This window comes from Hyla sarda, chromosome 1 (genome assembly GCF_029499605.1).
Source record: "Hyla sarda isolate aHylSar1 chromosome 1, aHylSar1.hap1, whole genome shotgun sequence".
Classification (NCBI taxonomy): domain Eukaryota; kingdom Metazoa; phylum Chordata; class Amphibia; order Anura; family Hylidae; genus Hyla; species Hyla sarda.
The window spans coordinates 261377986-261398859 of NC_079189.1; the positions used below are offsets into that span (position 1 = coordinate 261377986).

Here is a 20874-nt window from a genome sequence, read left to right on the forward strand (position 1 = left end):
ACAGCTGGAATAGCACAGATTGGAGACCATTATACAATGGTCTCCAAACTGAGGCCCTCCAGATGTTGCAAAACTACAACTCCCAGCATGCCCAGACAGCCAAAGGCTGTCTAGGCATGCTAGGAGTTGTAGTTTTCAGACTCCTAGAAGCAGCAGTGAAGATCTTCACTGCTGCCTCTGAGGACCACATACTTACCCTTCACTGCTCGTCCACGTGGCCGGTCCCGCGCTGCTCCTCGGTCCCGCCGCTGGATCAGGTAAGTCCGCCGGTCCCCACGTGTTCCCCCCGAATGCCGCAGGTCCCCGCGAGCCCCTGCAGCCTTCGTCCCCCGTTCTGCCCGACTTCCAGGGGCGGGCAGTGCGGGGGATCTGAACTTTCACCCCAGATCACTGTGATTGGTCCACAGGGACCAATCACAGTGATCGCTGACGAGGACCATCAATTGATGGTCCTGGGGGTGAAGCAGAAGTTGTCCCCTGCTGGAAACAGCGGGACTTCTGCCAGTTAACCCGTGCGATGCTGCGCATCGCCGGGTTAACTGCATGTCATTTATAAACGCCGGGATGCGCGAACGCACTGCACAACCCGGCGTTTATATATGACATTTTGCGGGAAGGGGTTAAGCTTAGGATGGCCGTCGACAGCTTCACACCTTGTATACTGTGGATTTAAGCATCAATAAATTATTTTCGGAATCGGAGCGGAAGGCAGCAATAGAGCAAAATGTCAACGGCACCCGGGATTCCCAGCCAGTCTCCCATGCCAGTACTTACCGGGCCCTAAGCTGGGTAGCAGTCTGCAATCTGACGAGAGCAGGCGCGTTCAGCTTAGGACGGCCATTGACAGCTTTATGCTTTTTATACTGTGCATTTAAGCATCAATAAATCCTTTTCGGAATCGGAACGGAAGGCGGCAACAGAGCAAAATGTCAACTGCACCCGGGGTTCCCAGCCAGTCTCCCATGCAGGTACTTAATGGGCCCTAAGCTGGGTAGCAGTCTGCGATCTGACGAGAGCAGGCGCGTTCAGCTTAGGATGGCTGTTGACATCTTCACGCCTTGTATATTGTGGATTTAAGCATCAATAAATATTTTTTTAATCGGAGAGGAAGGCGGCAACAGAGCAAAATGTCAATGGCACCTTGGATTGCCAGCCAGTCTCCCATGCCGGTAACTGCCAGGCAGCAGTCTGCGATCTGAGGAGAGCAGGCATGTTCAGGCTTAGGATGGCCGTTGACAGCTTCACACCCTGTATATTGTGGATTTAAGCATCAATAAATCCTTTTCCGAATCGGAGCGGAAGGCGGCAACAGATTAAAATGTCAACTGCACCCGGGATTCCCAGCCAGTCTCCCATGCCGGTACTTACCAGGCCCTAAGCTGGGTAGCAGTCTGCGATCTGACGAGAGCAGGCGCGTTCAGCTTAGAATGGCCGTTGTCATCTTCACGCCTTGTATACTGTGGATTTAAGCATCAATAAATATTTTTTTTAATCGGAGAGGAAGGCGGCAACAGAGCAAAATGTCAATAGCACCTTGGATTGCCAGCCAGTCTCCCATGCCCGTACTTGCCGGGCAGCAGTCTGCGATCTGACAAGAACAGGCGCATTCAGCTTAGGATGGCCGTAGACGGCTTCACACCCTGTATACTGTAGATTTAAGCATCAATAAATCCTTTTCGGAATCGGAGCGTAAGGCGGCAACAGAGCAAAATGTCAACGACACCTGGGATTCCCAGCCAGTCTCCCATGCTGGTACTTACCGGGCCCTAAGCCGGGTAGCAGTCTGCGATCTGACGAGAGCAGGTGCGTTCAGCTTAGGATGGCTGTTGACAGCTTCACACTTTGTATACTGTGGATTTAAGCATCAATAAATAATTTTCGGAATCGGAGCAGAAACAGAGCAAAATGTCAACTGCACCCGGGATTCCCAGACAGTCTCCCATGCTGGTACTTACCAGGCCCGAAGCAGGGTAGCAGTCTGCGATCTGACGAGAACAGGCGCATTCAGCTTAGGATGGCCGAAGACATCTTCACACCCTGTATACTGTGGATTTAAGCATCAATAAATCCTTTTCGGAATCTGCGCGGAAGGCGGCAACAGAGCAAAATGTCAACGACACCTGGGATTCCCAGCCAGTCTCCCATGCTGGTACTTACCGGGCCCTAAGCTGGGTAGCAGTCTGCGATCTGATGAGAGCAGGCGCGTTCAGCTTAGGATGGCCGTTGACAGCTTCTTGCCCTTTATACTGTGCATTTAAGCATCAATAAATCCTTTTCGGAATCGGAACGGAAGGCGGCAACAGAGCAAAATGTCAACGGCAGCCGGGATTCCCAGCCAGTATCCCATGCCGGTACTTACCGGGCCCTAAGATCTGTACCAGTCTGCGATCTGACGAGAGCAGGCGCGTTAAGCTTAGGATGGCCGTTGACAGCTTCACACTTTGTATACTGTGGATTTAAGCATCAATAAATAATTTTCGGAATCGGAGCAGAAACAGAGCAAAATGTCAACTGCACCTGGGATTCCCAGCCAGTCTCCCATGCTGGTACTTACCAGGCCCGAAGCTGGGTAGCTGTCTGCGATCTGACGAGAACAAGCGCATTCAGCTTTGGATGGCCGTAGACATCTTCACACCCTGTATACTGTGGATTTAAGCATCAATAAATCCTTTTCGGAATCGGAGCAAGGCGGCAACAGAGCAAAATGTCAATGACACCTGGGATTCCCAGCCAGTCTCCCATGCTGGTACTTACCGGGCCCTAAGCTGGGTAGCTGTCTGCGATCTGACGAGAGCAGGCGCGTTCAGCTTAGGATGGCCGTTGACAGCTTCTCGCCCTTTATACTGTGCATTTAAGCATCAATAAATCCTTTTCGGAATCGGAACGAAAGGCGGCAACAGAGCAAAATGTCAACGGCAGCCGGGATTCCCAGCCAGTGTCCCATGCCGGTACTTACCGGGCCCTAAGATCTGTACCAGTCTGCGATCTGACGAGAGCAGGCGCGTTAAGCTTAGGATGGCCGTCGACAGCTTCACACCTTGTATACTGTGGATTTAAGCATCAATAAATTCTTTTCGGAATCGGAGCGGAAGGCAGCAATAGAGCAAAATGTCAACGGCACCCAGGATTCCCAGCCAGTCTCCCATGCCAGTACTTAACGGGCCCTAAGCTGGGTAGCAGTCTGCGATCTGATGAGAACAGGCGCATTCAGCTTAGGATCGCCATAGACATATTCACACCCTGTATACTGTGGATTTAAGCATCAATAAATCCTTTTCCGAATCGGAGAGGAAGGCGGCAACAGATTAAAATGTCAACTGCACCCGGGATTCCCAGCCAGTCTCCCATGCTGGTACTTACCAGGCCCGAAGCTGGGTACCAGTCTGCGATCTGATGAGAGCAGGCGCGTTAAGCTTAGGATGGCCGTCGACAGCTTCACACCTTGTATACTGTGGATTTAAGCATCAATAAATTCTTTTCGGAATCGGAGCGGAAGGCAGCAATAGAGCAAAATGTCAACGGCACCCGAGATTCCCAGCCAGTCTCCCATGCCAGTACTTACCGGGCCCTAAGCTGGGTAGCAGTCTGCAATCTGACGAGAGCAGGTGCGTTCAGCTTAGGATGACCATTGACAGCTTCATGCATTTTATACTGTGCATTTAAGCATCAATAAATCCTTTTCGGAATCGGAGAGGAAGGCGGCAACAGAGCAAAATGTCAATAGCACCTTGGATTGCCAGCCAGTCTCCCATGCCCGTTCTTGCCGGGCAGCAGTCTGCGATCTGACAAGAACAGGCACATTCAGCTTAGGATAGCCGTAGACGGCTTCACACACTGTATACTGTGGATTTAAGCATCAATAAATCCTTTTCGGAATCGGAGCGGAAGGCGGCTAAAGAGCAAAATGTCAACAACACCTGGGATTCCCAGCCAGTCACCCATGTTGGTACTTACCGGGCCCTAAGCTGGGTAGCAGTCTGCGATCTGACGAGAGCAGGCGCGTTCAGCTTAGGATGGCCGTTGACAGCTTCACGCCCTTTATACTGTGCATTTAAGCATCAATAAATCCTTTTCGGAATCGGAACGGAAGGTGGCAACAGAGCAAAATGTCAACTGCACCCGGGATTCCCAGCCAGTCTCCCATGCCGGTACTTACTGGGCCCCAAGCTGGGTAGCAGTCTGCGATCTGACAAGAGCAGGCGCGTTCAGCTTAGGATGGCCGTTGACATCTTCACGCCTTGTATATTGTGGATTTAACATATAAAGTGCCAATATTTATTTGTATGTTCCCATACCATGCAAAATTAGAACATCAAAGAAAAAACCAGGGTATTCAGGGACACAAATTTCAAACTTTATTGTTTTAGAAGAAAGGACATACATTTAAAAACATTTTTAAAAAAGGGGGGTTACAGAATACCAAGATGGTCCTACAAATGCACAACCGGAGGTCCATAAAGCAACAGGTAAATCACCAGGAAATATCTATATATACAAATGGCTATAAAGAGCCTACGTTATAATAACAAAAAGTGTCCCAGCTAATGGCTATGGTAGCAAAAGTATCCCAGCTAGTAGCTATATTTAATCAAATAACAGCCATATACATTCATACATATAGCAAGAGGATGTTAATATCACCTTCTAAGGACACACCAGGACCTCCGTCACCCAACGTTTCGCAATTAAATGCTTCTTCCGGGGCGTAGTTAGCTATGGGTCTGCCGCCTATTTATACACCTGAATAGCCTATCATATGTGTCAACGTAGTATTGCCTCACCTCCGGGTATGCGTCATCTCTATTTCCCTGTTTCGTGCCGTGTCACATGACACAACGTTGTGTCATGTGACTGTGTATCGCGAGGTCGAAGGGTCGCGGGATTCATTCTACCATCGCGAGATCCTACCATCGCGAGATCCTATCAACATGTAGTAACACACTGCCTAAGCCGAGGACATGTCAGGTGACCATTCTGGTCACATGACACATCGTGGATTAAAGCATGATACGGGGAACTAAGCCTCAAAACACGGGGACCTCATAAATGATGATTTCCCTCTACAGGTAAAAAAAGGGGAAAGTTTAAGAGTAGAAAAAGTGCAATAGTTATTGATGCCAATAAATAAATACAAAAGGGAAAAGTGCAAAAGTGCAAAAGTGCAGTGTTTGCCAAGATCATTAATTCAGCTGTTGGGACATATAAAACAGTTACTGTAAATTGTAAATATAAGAGATATTAAGGTATTAAATAATTCAACAAACTTAACCTATATATATCTCTCATCCTGTGTATTACACCTAATGACATGTTTCATATTATTCACCCCCTTCTCCAACAATTCATTGCCCATATATATCCTATCCAATTAATATTGTTCCCCTTCTCCAATAATTTATTACACATACAAATTACTATTATATACAATACCAACAATAAATTACAATTTCATATTATGTACAGTCACATCCCTATATGCAAACAATAGTGACTTAGCACCTATAAAATGATGTTAAAAGATGCGGCTCGTACCGCGGGTACAAATATACTCTTGGTCGAGTCACATCACGTAACACCAGGTATACAGAGTGAAATAATTATATATAAAAAAATTGTCTTTTTGTTTAAGATGGAGGACCACCCGTCGAAAGGACAGATAGTACTCCAATGGCCAAGTGAAAATAAAGTATGATGTGTGAGTATCATAGTGAATAAACTAACTGTGATTGTGATTCCACATATAACACATACAAAGACATACAGGGCCCACATTTATACATTAAATTACACGCATCTAAAACATCATGTCACAACCAATCAAGAAAACAACAAAATTAATACAATTACAAAAAACACCACGTGAGGTACATACCGTGACCACCACCATTGTGAAAAAACGTGACATATCTTGTGCTGTACTGGAAAGAAAAGAAAAGAAAAGGGGAATAATTATACGTGTTCATAGATATATTGACATATTAAAATACCTATTCTAAGCGAAACACTAGGTATAAGGAATAAACCCCTATTTGGGAGAGGTGGGTCCTGATATTGAGCATCTTAGATACACTAGTACCATATGAAGGAGGGGGAAGGGGGGGGGGGGGGGGGAAGGGAAGAAAGGGGGGGGGGGGGGGCGAGGGGGGGAGGAGGAAAGGGGTGAAAAGGAGGATGAAAAGGGGGAGAGGGGGGGGGGAAGGGGAGGGAGGCGCGGGAGGGGGGGGGGGGGAAAGGGGAGGGGGGAAAGGGGGAAGGGGAAGGAGGAGGGAAAAGGAAGGAGGAAAAGGGAATGAAAGAGGAGAGAAGAAGGAAGTGAAAAGAGAAAAAAGAAAAATGGGGGGAACAGGAAAACAGAAAAAGAATCAAGTTACTCCGTCATATGGTGAATCAAGCATTAGGATTATACGGTCCACAGTATATTACATGAACCCCATTGGATAATATCAAAAGTATATTGCATTTAATCTGATTATATAGCAAAAGTCACAGTTTAAGATATTACATATTGCACTTAGTCCATAGGATATATATTGTACAAATGTCCAAAATATTCTTCCTATGATCGCAAGTATATGTTTGATCTTGTATAGGGTATATCCCATGATTTAAGGAATCAGGTGTCGCACCATCCGAAGATATTCATTACATTAGGCTAATAACTCAGTATTCCTAGGTAGAAAGGAAGGAAAGGCAAGGTGTAAATTCGATTAAAATTATTTAAAAAAATGAAAAAAGGTTAAAACCCTATGTCAGAGATCTCGCATCACTCCCAAAAGTCTACAGAAAGGGGACAAAACTGTTGACCTCATTTAGGCCTTGGGGAATCATCGTGTCAAGTCGGAATATCCAGCGTGTTTCACGTTGGGCTACCACTTTCTGCCAGTTCCCTCCTCTTGGGCCAACAGGTACATGGTCAATGCCTCTGAATCTCAAGAGGCTGGCATCACAGTCATGTTTAATCTTAAAATGTCGGGGGATAGTTTTCACACATGGGCGACCTGGTTGCTCTAGGGCCATTCTTATGTCGAGCACATGTTCCCGAACCCTTCTGCGGAGCGGGCGTATAGTTTTACCAACATATAATAGCCCGCAGGGACATGTTGCAATGTAGACGACACCTTTGGTTGCACAGTTGATGTGGTGTCTAATATCGTATGTGTGGGAGTTTGTGGAGTTTTTAAAGGTAGTGCACCTATCCATGTTAGTACATGCAACGCAGTTGCCACATGGATAGCTTCCCATTTTGGGTCCCCTTGAACCAAAAATGTAGGGTTCAGGTCTAATTGTGTAGTGGCTTTGTACAAGTTGATCCTTTAGGTTTTTTGCACGTCTGAAGGAAATGGATGGCCTTGTTCCAACAATGCTATTAAGTGTTTCGTCATTTTGTAAGATTGGCCAATGTCGGCCCAGGATTTCCCTTACTTCTGCACTGCGTGAGTGAAAATCAAATATGCATCTCACCTGTTTAGAAGGTTGGATATCAGATTTTGGTGAATGAAGTAAAGTAGTCCGATTACTTCTTTTAGCACGCCAGTATGCTCTGTTGATGACACGATTGCTGTAGCCTCGTTCTCGAAACCTAGTTTTTAGGTCCTGTGCCTGTTGTTCAAACAAATAATCGTCAGAGCATAATCTCCTGGCCCTTAGAAATTGTCCCACTGGTATATTCCTTACCAAGTGATCCGGATGTGCTGACTTAGCATGGAGTAGGGTGTTAGCGGCTGTTGCTTTTCGATGTAGGTTGGTTTGTACTGTGCCGTCTTCTGCCACCTGTATACCAATGTCCAAAAAATCGATGTTAGTTTTATTGCATCTATATGTAAGGCGTATGTTCAAATCATTTTGATTGAGGTAGCCTATAAATTCCTCCAATTCATTCACTGTGCCCTGCCAGACAATCAAAATATCGTCAATATAGCGGCCCCACGAAATCACCTTGTCAAGGTGAGGGGCCGTATCAGACGTAAAAAGGGTCCTCTCCCACAGCCCCAGGAACAGGTTAGCGTATGAGGGCGCACAAGACGCCCCCATCGCTGTGCCCTGGCGCTGCAGGTAGAGGACCCCTTTAAACATGAAGAAATTTTTGCTGAGAGCAAAGGTAAGTAGTTCAATGATAAGTGCACATAAATCCACGTCAGTATTGTTTGCCTCCAGAAAGAATTTTGTTGCTGCTATTCCATCTGAGTGACGTATAGAAGTGTACAGTGACTCAACGTCACATGTCACTAAGAGCATGTTATCTTCCAACTGTAACCCCTCCAGCTTTTTTAGGATATCATTGGAGTCTTTGATGTAAGATGGTAATAGCTCCACTAGTGGTTTAAGGAAAAAGTCCACTAACCTGCAAACCGGTTCTGTTAAAGAATTGTTGCCAGATACTATTGGCCTTCCCGGGGGTGTACTCGGGTCCTTATGTATCTTGGGGAGCAAATAAATTGTTGGGATTTGTGGGTGTTCGGGTAGCAAGCCTGCCATCTGTCTCTCGGTTAGGATACCCTTTTCCTTGGCATCATCGAGAATCTGGCCTAATTGTTGCCTAAAGGAGGATAAAGGGTTAAATGTAAGTCTCTGATAGCATTGGGTGTCCTTTAGTTGTTTATACATTTCTTTTTCGTACAAAACTGTGGGCCATAATACCACGTTACCTCCCTTGTCGGAAGGTTTTATCACTATATTGGTCATCTCTTGCAATTCTTTAATCGCCTTCCTCTGGCAGAATGTCAGATTATCATATTTTTTAGTTTCAGGGATAGTTCTCAGTTCCCTTATCACAGTTTTGACAAATACATCTATCTCTGGAAATAAAGACAATGGTGGAAAGGTAGTACATTTTGGAAGCAGGTATTCAGGATACCTGCCTTTAGGTGTCATATCTTGTTCTTCCAAGAGTGATTGTAGATCTCTCATAACAATTTGGTCATTATCTATAGTTCCCAGAATATCATCCTGTTCTTTGCACCGGTTGGTATGGAGCTTATGGAGTACCAGCTTCCGTGCAAATAAGTGAATATCCCTTACTGTAGAAAAAAGATCGTAATTAGGTTCAGGACAAAAGGATAACCCCAATCCTAAAATTTGTTCCTGTATGGGCGTAAGTACATTATCAGATAAATTTATTACCTTTAGCGGTTGCCCTGCGTGGGTCTGATTGTATTGTTGTCTGGTTTGTCGTTTCTCCCCTTGGCGTTGCCTATAATCAATACGGCGACGGTTACCACCCTGGTTACGTCGGCCTGAGGTGGTTAAGGGAAATAGAGATGACGCATACCCGGAGGTGAGGCAATACTACGTTGACACATATGATAGGCTATTCAGGTGTATAAATAGGCGGCAGACCCATAGCTAACTACGCCCCGGAAGAAGCATTTAATTGCGAAACGTTGGGTGACGGAGGTCCTGGTGTGTCCTTAGAAGGTGATATTAACATCCTCTTGCTATATGTATGAATGTATATGGCTGTTATTTGATTAAATATAGCTACTAGCTGGGATACTTTTGCTACCATAGCCATTAGCTGGGACACTTTTTGTTATTATAACGTAGGCTCTTTATAGCCATTTGTATATATAGATATTTCCTGGTGATTTACCTGTTGCTTTATGGACCTCCGGTTGTGCATTTGTAGGACCATCTTGGTATTCTGTAACCCCCCTTTTTTAAAAATGTTTTTAAATGTATGTCCTTTCTTCTAAAACAATAAAGTTTGAAATTTGTGTCCCTGAATACCCTGGTTTTTTCTTTGATGTTCTATTGTGGATTTAAGCATCAATAAATATTTTTATTAATCGGAGAGGATGGCGGCAACAGAGCAAAATGTCAATGGCACCTTGGATTGCCAGCCAGTCTCCCATGCCGGTAACTGCCGGGCAGCAGTCTGCGATCTGAGGAGAGCAGGCACGTTCAGGCTTAGGATGGCCGTTGACAGCTTCACACCCTGTATATTGTGGATTTAAGCATCAATAAATCCTTTTCCGAATCGGAGCGGAAGGCGGCAACAGATTAAAATGTCAACTGCACCCGGGATTCCCAGCCAGTCTCCCATGCTGGTACTTACCAGGCCCTAAGCTGTGTAGCAGTCTGCGATCTGACGAGAGCAGGCGCGTTCAGCTTAGGATGGCCGTTGACAGCGTCACACTTTGTATACTGTGGATTTAAGCATCAATAAATAATTTTCGGAATCGGAGCAGAAACAGAGCAAAATGTCAACTGCACCTGTGATTCCCAGCCAGTCTCCCATGCTGGTACTTAGCAGGCCCGAAGCTGGGTAGCAGTCTGCGATCTGACGAGAACAGGCGCATTCAGCTTAGGTTGGCCGTAGACATCTTCACACCCTGTATACTGTGGATTTAAGCATCAATAAATCCTTTTCGGAAACGTAGCGGAAGGCGGCAACAGAGCAAAATGTCAACGACACCTGGGATTCCCTGCCAGTCTCCCATGCTGGTACTTACCGGGCCCTAAGCTGGGTAGCAGTCTGCGATCTGACGAGAGCAGGCGCGTTCAGCTTAGGATGGCCGTTGACAGCTTCTCGCCCTTTATACTGTGCATTTAAGAATCAATAAATCCTTTTCGGAATCGGAGCGGAAGGCAGCAATAGAGCAAAATGTCAACGGCACCCGGGATTCCCAGTCAGTCTCCCATGCCAGTACTTACCGGGCCCTAAGCTGGGTAGCAGTGTGCGATCTGACGAGAGCAGACGCGTTCAGCTTAGGTTGGCCGTAGACATCTTCACACCCTGTATACTGTGGATTTAAGCATCAATAAATCCTTTTCGGAAACGGAGCGGAAGGCGGCAACAGAGCAAAATGTCAACGGCAGCCGGGATTCCCAGCCAGTGTCCCATGCCGGTACTTACCGGGCCCTAAGATCTGTACCAGTCTGCGATCTGACGAGAGCAGGCGCGTTCAGCTTAGGTTGGCCGTAGACATCTTCACACCCTGTATACTGTGGATTTAAGCATCAATAAATCCTTTTCGGAAACGGAGCGGAAGGCGGCAACAGAGCAAAATGTCAACAGCACCCGGGATTCCCAGCCAGTCTCCCATGCCGGTACTTACTGGGCCCTAAGCTGCGTAGCAGTCTGCGATCTGACGAGAGCAGGCACGTTCAGCTTAGGATGGCCATTGACATCTTCACGCCTTGTATACTGTGGATTTAAGCATATATAAATATTTTTTTTAATCGGAGAGGAAGGCGGCAACAGAGCAAAATGTCAATAGCACCTTGGATTGCCAGCCAGTCTCCCATGCCCGTACTTGCCGGGCAGCAGTCTGCGATCTGACAAGAACAGGCGCACTCAGCTTAGGATAGCCGTAGACGGCTTCACACCCTGTATACTGTAGATTTAAGCATCAATAAATCCTTTTCGGAATCTGAGCAAAATGTCTACAGAGCTACAGAGCAAAATGTCAACAACACCTGAGATTCCCAGCCAGTCTCCCATGCTGGTACTTACCGGGCCCTAAGCTGGGTAGCAGTCTGCGATCTGACGAGAGCAGGCGCGTTCAGCTTAGGATGGCCGTTAACAGCTTCACGCCCTTTATACTGTGCATTTAAGCATCAATAAATCCTTTTCCGAATCGGAGCGGAAGGCGGCAACAGATTAAAATGTCAACTGCACCCGGGATTCCCAGCCAGTCTCCCATGCTGGTACTTTCCAGGCCCTAAGCTGGGTAGCAGTCTGCGATCTGACGAGAGCAAGCGCGTTCAGCTTATGATGGCCGTTGACAGCTTCACACTTTGTATACTGTGCATTTAAGCATCAATAAATCCTTTTCGGAATCGGAACGGAAGGCGGCAACAGAGCAAAATGTCAACGGCAGCCGGGATTCCCAGCCAGTGTCCCATGCCGATACTTACCGGGCCCTAAGATCTGTACCAGTCTGCGATCTGACAAGAGCAGGCGCGTTAAGCTTAGGATGGCCGTCGACAGCTTCACACCTTGTATACTGTGGATTTAAGCATCAATAAATTCTTTTCGGAATCGGAGCGGAAGGCAGCAATAGAGCAAAATGTCAACGGCACCCGGGATTCCCAGCCAGTACTTACCGGGCCCTAAGCTGGGAAGCAGTCTACGATCTGACGAGAGCAGGCGCGTTCAGCTTAGGATGGCCATTGACAGCTTCATGCTTTTTATACTGTGTATTTAAGCATCAATAAATCCTTTTCGGAATTGGAGAGGAAGGCGGCAACAGAGCAAAATGTCAATAGCACCTTGGATTGCCAGCCAGTCTCCCATGCCTGTACTTGCCGGGCAGCAGTCTGCGATCTGATAAGAACAGGCACATTCAGCTTAGGATAGCCGTAGACGGCTTCACACCCTGTATAATGTGGATTTAAGCATCAATAAATCCTTTTCGGAATCGAAGCGGAAGGCGGCTACAGAGCAAAATGTCAACAACACCTGGGATTCCCAGCCAGTCTCCCATGCTGGTACTTACCGGGCCCTAAGCTGGGTAGCAGTCTGCGATCTGACGAGAGCAGGCGCGTTCAGCTTAGGATGGCCGTTGACAGCTTCTCACCCTTTATACTGTGCATTTAAGCATCAATAAATCCTTTTCGGAATCGGAACGGAAGGCGGCAACAGAGCAAAATGTCAACGGCAGATCTGTACCAGTCTGCGATCTGACGAGAGCAGGCGCGTTAAGCTTAGGATGGCCGTCGACAGCTTCACACCTTGTATACTGTGGATTTAAGCATCAATAAATTCTATTCGGAATCGGAGCGGAAGGCAGCAATAGAGCAAAATGTCAACGGCGCCCGGGATTCCCAGCCAGTCTCCTATGCCAGTACTTACCGGGCCCTAAGCTGGGTCCGATCTGACGAGAGCAGGCGCGTTCAGCTTAGGATGGCCGTTGACAGCTTCATGCTTTTTATACTGTGCATTTAAGCATCAATAAATCCTTTTCGGAATCGGAGAGGAAGGCGGCAACAGAGCAAAATGTCAATAGCACCTTGAATTGCCAGCCAGTCTCCCATGCCCGTACTTGCTGGGCAGCAGTCTGCGATCTGACAAGAACAGGCACATTCAGCTTAGGATAGCCGTAGACTGCTTCACACCCTGTGTACTGTGGATTTAAGCATCAATAAATCCTTTTCGGAATCGAAGCGGAAGGCGGCTACAGAGCAAAATGTCAACAACACCTGGGATTCCCAGCCAGTCTCCCATGCTGGTACTTACCGGGCCCTAAACTGGGTAGCAGTCTGCGATCTGACGAGAGCAGGCGCGTTCAGCTTAGGATGGCCGTTGACAGCTTCACACTTTGTATACTGTGGATTTGAGCATCAATAAATAATTTTCGGAATCGGAGCAGAAACAGAGCAAAATGTCAACGACACCTGGGAATCCCAGCCAGTCTCCCATGCCGGTACTTACCGGGCCCTGAAAACTGTACCAGTCTGCGATCTGACGAGAGCAGGCACATTCAGCTTAGGATAGCCGTAGACGGCTTCACACCCTGTATACTGTGGATTTAAGCATCAATAAATCCTTTTCGGAATCGGAGCGGAAGGCGGCTACAGAGCAAAATGTCAACAGCAGCCGGGCTTCCCAGCCAGTGTCCCATGCCGGTACTTACCGGGCCCTAAGATCTGTACCAGTCTGCGATCTGACGAGAGCAGGCGCGTTAAGCTTAGGATTGCCGTCGACAGCTTCACACCTTGTATACTGTGGATTTAAGCATCAATAAATTATTTTCGGAATCGGAGCGGAAGGCAGCAATAGAGCAAAATGTCAACGGCAACCGTGATTCCCAGCCAGTCTCCCATGCCAGTACTTACCAGGCCCTAAGCTGGGTAACAGTCTGCGATCTGACGAGAGCAGGCGCGTTCAGCTTAGAATGGCCATTGACAGCTTCATGATTTTTATACTGTGCATTTAAGCATCAATAAATCCTTTTCGGAATCGGAACGGAAGGCGACAACAGAGCAAAATGTCAACTACACCCGGGATTCCCAGCCAGTCTCCCATGCCGGTACTTACTGGGCCCTAAGCTGGGTAGCAGTCTGCGATCTGACGAGAGCAGGCGCGTTCAGCTTAGGATGGCCGTTGACATCTTCACGCGTTGTATATTGTGGATTTAAGCATCAATAAATATTTTTATTAATCGGAGAGGAAGGCGGCAACAGAGCAAAATGTCAATGGCACCTTGGATTGCCAGCCAGTCTCCCACGCCGGTATCTGCCGGGCAGCAGTCTGCGATCTGAGGAGAGCAGGCACGTTCAGGCTTAGGATGACCGTTGACAGCTTCACACCCTGTACATTGTGGATTTAAGCATCAATAAATCCTTTTCCGAATCGGAGCGGAATGCGGCAACAGATTAAAATGTCAACTGCACCCGGGATTCCCAGCCAGTCTCCCATGCAGGTACTTACCAGGCCCTAAGCTGGGTAGCAGTCTGCGATCTGACGAGAGCAGGCGCGTTCAGCTTAGGATGGCAGTTGACAGCTTCACACTTTGTATACTGTGGATTTAAGCATCAATAAATAATTTTCGGAATCGGAGCAGAAACAGAGCAAAATGTCAACTGCACCCGGGATTCCCAGCCAGTCTCCCATGCTGGTACTTACCAGGCCCGAAGCTGGGTAGCAGTCTGCGATCTGACGAGAACAGGCGCATTCAGCTTAGGATGGCCGTAGACATGTTCATACCCTGTATACTGTGGATTTAAGCATCAATAATCATTTTCGGAATCGGAGCGTAAGGCGGCAATGGAGCAAAATGTCAACGACACCTGGGATTCCCAGCCAGTCTCCCATGCTGGTACTTACTGGGCCCTAAGCTGGGTAGCAGTCTGCGATCTGACGAGAGCAGGCACGTTCAGCTTAGGATGGCCGTTGACAGCTTCTCGCCCTTTATACTGTGCATTTAGGCATCAATAAATCCTTTTCGGAATCGGAACGGAAGGCGGCAACAGAGCAAAATGTCAACGGCAGCCGGGATTCCCAGCCAGTGTCCCATGCCGGTACTTACCGGGCCCTAAGATCTGTACCAGTCTGCGATCTGACAAGAGCAGGCGCGTTAAGCTTAGGATGGCCGTCGACAGCTTCACACCTTGTATACTGTGAATTTAAGCATCAATAAATTCTTTTCGGAATCGGAGCGGAAGGCAGCAATAGAGAAAAATGTCAACGGCACCCGGGATTCCCAGCCAGTCTCCCATGCCAGTACTTACCGGGCCCTAAGCTGGGTAGCAGTCTGCGATCTGACGAGAGCAGGCGCGTTCAGCTTAGGATGGCCATTGACAGCTTCATGCTTTTTATACTGTGCATTTAAGCATCAATAAATCCTTTTCGGAATCGGAGAGGAAGGCGGCAACAGAGCAAAATGTCAATAGCACCTTGGATTGCCAGCCAGTCTCCCATGCTCGTACTTGCCGGGCAGCAGTCTGCGATCTGACAAGAACAGGCACATTCAGCTTAGGATAGCCGTAGACGGCTTCACACCCTGTATACTGTGGATTTAAGCATCAATAAATCCTTTTCGGAATCGGAGCGGAAGGCGGCTACAGAGCAAAATGTCAACAACACCTGGGATTCCCAGCCAGTCTCCCATGCTGGTACTTACCGGGCCCTAAGCTGGGTAGCAGTCTGCGATCTGACGAGAGCAGGCGCGTTCAGCTTAGAATGGCCATTGACAGCTTCATGATTTTTATACTGTGCATTTAAGCATCAATAAATCCTTTTCGGAATCGGAACGGAAGGCGACAACAGAGCAAAATGTCAACTACACCCGGGATTCCCAGCCAGTCTCCCATGCCGGTACTTACTGGGCCCTAAGCTGGGTAGCAGTCTGCGATCTGACGAGAGCAGGCGCATTCAGCTTAGGATGGCCGTTGACATCTTCACGCGTTGTATATTGTGGATTTAAGCATCAATAAATATTTTTATTAATCGGAGAGGAAGGCGGCAACAGAGCAAAATGTCAATGGCACCTTGGATTGCCAGCCAGTCTCCCACGCCGGTATCTGCCGGGCAGCAGTCTGCGATCTGAGGAGAGCAGACACGTTCAGCTTAGGATGGCCGTTGACAGCTTCACACCCTGTATATTGTGGATTTAAGCATCAATAAATCCTTTTCCGAATCGGAGCGGAAGGCGGCAACAGATTAAAATGTCAGCTGCACCCGGGATTCCAGCCAGTCTACCATCCTGGTACTTACCAGGCCCTAAGCTGGGTAGCAGTCTGCGATCTGACGAGAGCAGGCACGTTCAGCTTAGGATGGCTGTTGACAGCTTCACACTTTGTATACTGTGGATTTAAGCATCAATAAATAATTTTCGGAATCGGAGCAGAAACAGAGCAAAATGTCAACTGCACCCAGGATTCCCAGCCAGTCTCCCACGCTGGTACTTACCAGGCCCGAAGCTGGGTAGCAGTCTGCGATCTGACGAGAACAGACACATTCAGCTTAGGATGGCCGTAGACATCTTCACACCCTGTATACTGTGGATTTAAGCATCAATAAAACCTTTACGGAATCGGAGCAAAAGGCGGCAACAGAGCAAAATGTCAACGACACCTGCGATTCCCAGTCAGTCTCCCATGCTGGTACTTACCGGGCCCTAAGCTGGGTAGCAGTCTGCGATCTGACGAGAGCAGGCGCGTTCAGCTTAGGTTGGCCGTTGACATCTTCTCGTCCTTTATACTGTGCATTTAAGCATCAATAAATCCTTTTCGGAATTGGAACGGAAGGCGGCAACAGAGCAAAATGTCAACGGCAGCCAGGATTCCCAGCCAGTTTCCCATGCCGGTACTTACCGGGCCCTAAGATCTGTACCAGTCTGCGATCTGACGAGAGCAGGCGCGTTACGCTTAGGATGGCCGTTGACAGCTTCACACTTTGTAAACTGTGGATTTAAGCATCAATAAATAATTTTCGGAATCGGAGCAAAATGTCAACTGCACTCGGGATTCCCAGCCAGTCTCCCATGTTGGTACTTACCAGGCCCGAAGCTGGGTAGCAGTCAGCGATCTGACGAGAACAGGCTCATTCAGCTTAGGATGGCCGTAGACATCTTCACACCCTGTATACTGTGGATTTAAGCATCAATAAATCCTTTTCGGAATTGGAGCGTAAGGCGGCAACAGAGCAAAATGTCAACGGCAACCGGGATTCCCAGCCAGTCTCCCATGCAAGTACTTACTGGGCCCTAAGCTGGGTAGCAGTCTGCGATCTGACGAGAGCAGGCGCGTTCAGCTTAGGATGGCCATTGACAGCTTCATGATTTTTATACTGTGCATTTAAGCATCAATAAATCCTTTTCGGAATCGGAACGGAAGGCGGCAACAGAGCAAAATGTCAACTGCACCCGGGATTCCCAGCCAGTCTCCCATGCCGGTACTTACTGGGCCCTAAGCTGGGTAGCGGTCTGCGATCTGACGAGAGCAGGCGCGTTCAGCTTAGGATGGCCGTTGACATCTTCACACCTTATATATTGTGGATTTAAGCATCAATAAATATTTTTATTAATCGGAGAGGAAGGCGGCAACAGAGCAAAATGTCAATGGCACCTTGTATTGCCAGCCAGTCTCCCATGCCGGTAACTGCCGGGCAGCAGTCTGCGACCTGAGGAGAGCAGGCACGTTCAGGCTTAGGATGGCCGTTGACAGCTTCACACCCTGTACATTGTGGATTTAAGCATCAATAAATCCTTTTCCGAATCGGACCGGAAGGCGGCAACAGATTAAAATGTCAACTGCACCCGGGATTCCCAGCCAGTCTACCATGCTGGTACTTACCAGGCCCTAAGCTGGGTAGCAGTCTGCGATCTGACGAGAGCAGGCGCGTTCAGCTTAGGATGGCCGTTGACAGCTTCACACTTTGTAAACTGTGGATTTAAGCATCAATAAATAATTTTCGGAATCGGAGCAAAATGTCAACTGCACTCGGGATTCCCATCCAGTCTCCCATGCTGGTACTTACCAGGCCCGAAGCTGGGTAGCAGTCTGCGATCTGACGAGAACAGGCGCATTCAGCTTAGGACGGCAGTAGACATCTTCACACCCTGTATACTGTGGATTTAAGCATCAATAAATCCTTTTCGGAATCGTAGCGTAAGGCGGCAACAGAGCAAAATGGCAACGACACCTGGGATTCCCAGCCAGTCTCCCATGCTGGTACTTACCAGGCCCTAAGCTGGGTAGCAGTCTGCGATCTGACGAGAGCAGGCGCGTTAAGCTTAGGATGGCCGTCGACACCTTCACACCTTCACACCTTCACACCTTCACACCTTCACACCTTCACACCTTCACACCTTGTATACTGTGGATTTAAGCATCAATAAATTATTTTCGGAATCGGAGCGGAAGGCAGCAATAGAGCAAAATGTCAACCGGGATTCCCAGCCAGTCTCCCATGCCAGTACTTACCGGGCCCTAAGCTGGGTAGCAGTTTGCGATCTGACGAGAGCAGGCGCGTTCAGCTTAGGATGGCGGTTGACAGCTTCATGCTTTTTATACTGTGCATTTAAGCATCAATAAATCCTTTTCGGAATCGGAACAGAAGGCGGCAACAGAGCAAAATGTCAACTGCACCCGGGATTCCCAGCCAGTCTCCAATACCGGTACTTACTGGGCCCTAAGCTGCGTAGCAGTCTGCGGTCTGACGAGAGCAGGCGCGTTCAGCTTAGGATGGCCGTTGACATCTTCACGCCTTGTATACTGTGGATTTAAGCATCAATAAATATTTTTTTTAATCGGAGAGGAAGGCGGCAACAGAGCAAAATGTCAATAGCACCTTGGATTGCCAGCCAGTCTCCCATGCCCGTACTTGCCGGGCAGCAGTCTGCGATCTGACAAGAACAGGCACATTCAGCTTAGGATAGCCTTAGACGGCTTCACACCCTGTATACTGTGGATTTAAGCATCAATAAATCCTTTTCGGAATCGGAGCAAAATGTCTACAGAGCTACAGAGCAAAATGTCAACAACACCTGAGATTCCCAGCCAGTCTCCCACGCTGGTACTTACCGGGCCCTAAGCTGGGTAGCAGTCTGCGATCTGACGAGAGCAGGCGCGTTCAGCTTAGGATGGCCATTGACAGCTTCATGATTTTTATACTGTGCATTTAGGCATCAATAAATCCTTTTCCGAATCGGAGCGGAAGGCGGCAACAGAGCAAAATGTCAACTGCACCCGGGATTCCCAGCCAGTCTCCCATGCCGGTACTTACTGGGCCCTAAGCTGGGTAGCGGTCTGCGATCTGACGAGAGCAGGCGCGTTCAGCTTAGGATGGCCGTTGACATCTTCACACCTTGTATATTGTGGATTTAAGCATCAATAAATATTTTTATTAATCGGAGAGGAAGGCGGCAACAGAGCAAAATGTCAATGGCACCTTGTATTGCCAGCCAGTCTCCCATGCCGGTAACTGCCAGGCAGCAGTCTGTGATCTGAGGAGAGCAGGCACTTTCAGGCTTAGGATGGCCGTCGACAGCTTCACACCCTGTACATTGTGGATTTAAGCATCAATAAATCCTTTTCCGAATCGGAGCGGAAGGCGGCAACAGATTAAAATGTCAACTGCACCCGGGATTCCCAGCCAGTCTCCCATGCTGGTACTTACCAGGCCCGAAGCTGGGTAGCAGTCTGCGATCTGACGAGAACAGGCGCATTCAGCTTAGGATGGCCGTAGACATGTTCACACCCTGTATACTGTGGATTTAAGCATCAATAAATCATTTTCGGAATCGGAGCGTAAGGCGGCAATAGAGCAAAATGTCAACGACACCTGGGATTCCCAGCCAGTCTCCCATGCTGGTACTTACTGGGCCCTCAGCTGATTAGCAGTCTGCGATCTGACGAGAGCAGGCACGTTCAGCTTAGGATGGCCGTTGACAACTTCTCGCCCTTTATACTGTGCATTTAAGCATCAATAAATCCTTTTCGGAATCGGATACGGAAACGGAAGGCGGCAACAGAGCAAAATGTCAACGGCAGCCGGGATTCCCAGCCAGTGTCCCATGCCGGTACTTACCGGGCCCTAAGATCTGTACCAGTCTGCGATCTGACAAGAGCAGGCGCGTTAAGCTGAGGATGGCCGTCGACAGCTTCACACCTTGTATACTGTGGATTTAAGCATCAATAAATTATTTTCGGAATCGGAGCGGAAGGCAGCAATAGAGCAAAATGTCAACGGCACCCGGGATTCCCAGCCAGTCTCCCATGCCAGTACTTACCGGGCCCTAAGCTGGGTAGCAGTCTGCGATCTGACGAGAGCAGGCGCGTTCAGCTTAGGATGGCCATTGACAGCTTCATGCTTTTTATACTGTGCATTTAAGCATCAATAAATCCTTTTCGGAATCGGAGAGGAAGGCGGCAACAGAGCAAAATGTCAATAGCACCTTGGATTGCCAGCCAGTCTCCCATGCTCGTACTTGCCGGGCAGCAGTCTGCGATCTGACAAGAACAGGCACATTCAGCTTAGGATAGCCGTAGACAGCTTCACACCCTGTATACTGTGGATTTAAGCATCAATAAATCCTTTTCGGAATCGGAACAGAAGGCGGCAACAGTGCAAAATGTCAACTGCACCCGGGATTCCCAGCCAGTCTCCCATGCCGGTACTTACTGGGCCCTAAGCTGGGTAGCAGTCTGCGCTCTGTCGAGAGCAGGCGCGTTCAGCTTAGGATGGCCGTTGACCTCTTCACGCCTTGTATATTGTGGATTTAAGCATCAATAAATATTTTTATTGATCGGAGAGGAAGGCGGCAACAGAGCAAAATGTCAATGGCACCTTGGATTGCCAGCCAGTCTCCCATGCCGGTATCTGCCGGGCAGCAGTCTGCGATCTGAGGAAAGCAGGCACGTTCAGGCTTAGGATGGCCGTTGACAGCTTCACACTCTGTATATTGTGGATTTAAGCATCAATAAATC

At 48.2% G+C, this 20874-nt stretch overlaps 14 pseudogenes; all 14 read right to left on the minus strand.

The window, feature by feature from the left end:
* Positions 1-1711: 1711 nt before the first annotated feature.
* Positions 1712-1831, minus strand: LOC130352897 (5S ribosomal RNA; annotated as a pseudogene).
* A 277-nt stretch (positions 1832-2108) lies between these two features.
* Positions 2109-2228, minus strand: LOC130327972 (5S ribosomal RNA; annotated as a pseudogene).
* A 477-nt stretch (positions 2229-2705) lies between these two features.
* Positions 2706-2825, minus strand: LOC130317753 (5S ribosomal RNA; annotated as a pseudogene).
* A 1080-nt stretch (positions 2826-3905) lies between these two features.
* LOC130322507 (5S ribosomal RNA) lies at positions 3906-4025 on the minus strand (annotated as a pseudogene).
* A 5980-nt stretch (positions 4026-10005) lies between these two features.
* On the minus strand, positions 10006-10125 carry LOC130324316 (5S ribosomal RNA; annotated as a pseudogene).
* Positions 10126-10402: 277 nt separating this feature from the next.
* On the minus strand, positions 10403-10522 carry LOC130331934 (5S ribosomal RNA; annotated as a pseudogene).
* An 884-nt stretch (positions 10523-11406) lies between these two features.
* On the minus strand, positions 11407-11526 carry LOC130353023 (5S ribosomal RNA; annotated as a pseudogene).
* Positions 11527-12391: 865 nt separating this feature from the next.
* On the minus strand, positions 12392-12511 carry LOC130320624 (5S ribosomal RNA; annotated as a pseudogene).
* Positions 12512-13131: 620 nt separating this feature from the next.
* On the minus strand, positions 13132-13251 carry LOC130336125 (5S ribosomal RNA; annotated as a pseudogene).
* Positions 13252-14325: 1074 nt separating this feature from the next.
* LOC130323340 (5S ribosomal RNA) lies at positions 14326-14445 on the minus strand (annotated as a pseudogene).
* Positions 14446-15125: 680 nt separating this feature from the next.
* Positions 15126-15245, minus strand: LOC130315811 (5S ribosomal RNA; annotated as a pseudogene).
* Positions 15246-15517: 272 nt separating this feature from the next.
* LOC130325880 (5S ribosomal RNA) lies at positions 15518-15637 on the minus strand (annotated as a pseudogene).
* A 4080-nt stretch (positions 15638-19717) lies between these two features.
* On the minus strand, positions 19718-19837 carry LOC130352085 (5S ribosomal RNA; annotated as a pseudogene).
* Positions 19838-20128: 291 nt separating this feature from the next.
* LOC130315822 (5S ribosomal RNA) lies at positions 20129-20248 on the minus strand (annotated as a pseudogene).
* Between the last annotated feature and the right edge of the window lie 626 nt (positions 20249-20874).